Consider the following 808-nt stretch of genomic DNA (forward strand, 5'->3'; position numbering starts at 1 on the left):
GTGTATTATCTATACTTCTTGTCTAGAATGGGATATGTGTAACTCAGATCAGAAAAGGCCAATAGAAAGCACTGCTGCTCTCTAAGCTGTTTCAGCTCCCTTAGTATCCCTCACCCAACAACCAGGGTTGAAATGTATATATACATACATGTATATGTATATGTATGTATGTATGTGTACATATATATAAAACTTTCCTTTACAAAATCTTAATAATAACCTCACACAAAAAATCCAAAACCAAGACACATAACATAAAACAAGATGGAACAGAGGGAAAAGCCATAAAACATCACTAAATTAAAAGAACAGACAAAAACACAGGGACAAAGAAACAATGGAAACACACCAAGCTACCAGAAAACATAAGATTAAATGGCTATAGGAAAACCTCATATTTCAATAATCGCCTTAAATGTAAATGGACTGAACTTACCAATAAAAAAACACAGAGTTGCAGATTGAATCAAAAAACAAACAAACAAACAAACAATACCCAGACACATGCTGCCCTTAAGAGACACATCTCAGCTGCAAGGACAAATATAGACTCAAAGCCAAAAGGAGGAAAACGATATTCCAAGCAAATGATATCCAGAGAAAAGCGAGTGTAACCATACTTATATCTGACAAAATGGACTTCAAGATGAAAAAAAAATAATGAAAGTCAATGATGGATACTTCATAATGATAAAGGCGGACACACATCCAAGAGACATAACACTTATCAATATATATGTTCTCAGTTAGGGAATACCAAAATATATAACGCAACTACTAAGAGAACTAAAAGGATAAACTGACATAA

The sequence above is a fragment of the Pteropus alecto genome, unplaced genomic scaffold, assembly GCF_000325575.1.
Source record: "Pteropus alecto unplaced genomic scaffold, ASM32557v1 scaffold150, whole genome shotgun sequence".
NCBI classification, from domain to species: domain Eukaryota; kingdom Metazoa; phylum Chordata; class Mammalia; order Chiroptera; family Pteropodidae; genus Pteropus; species Pteropus alecto.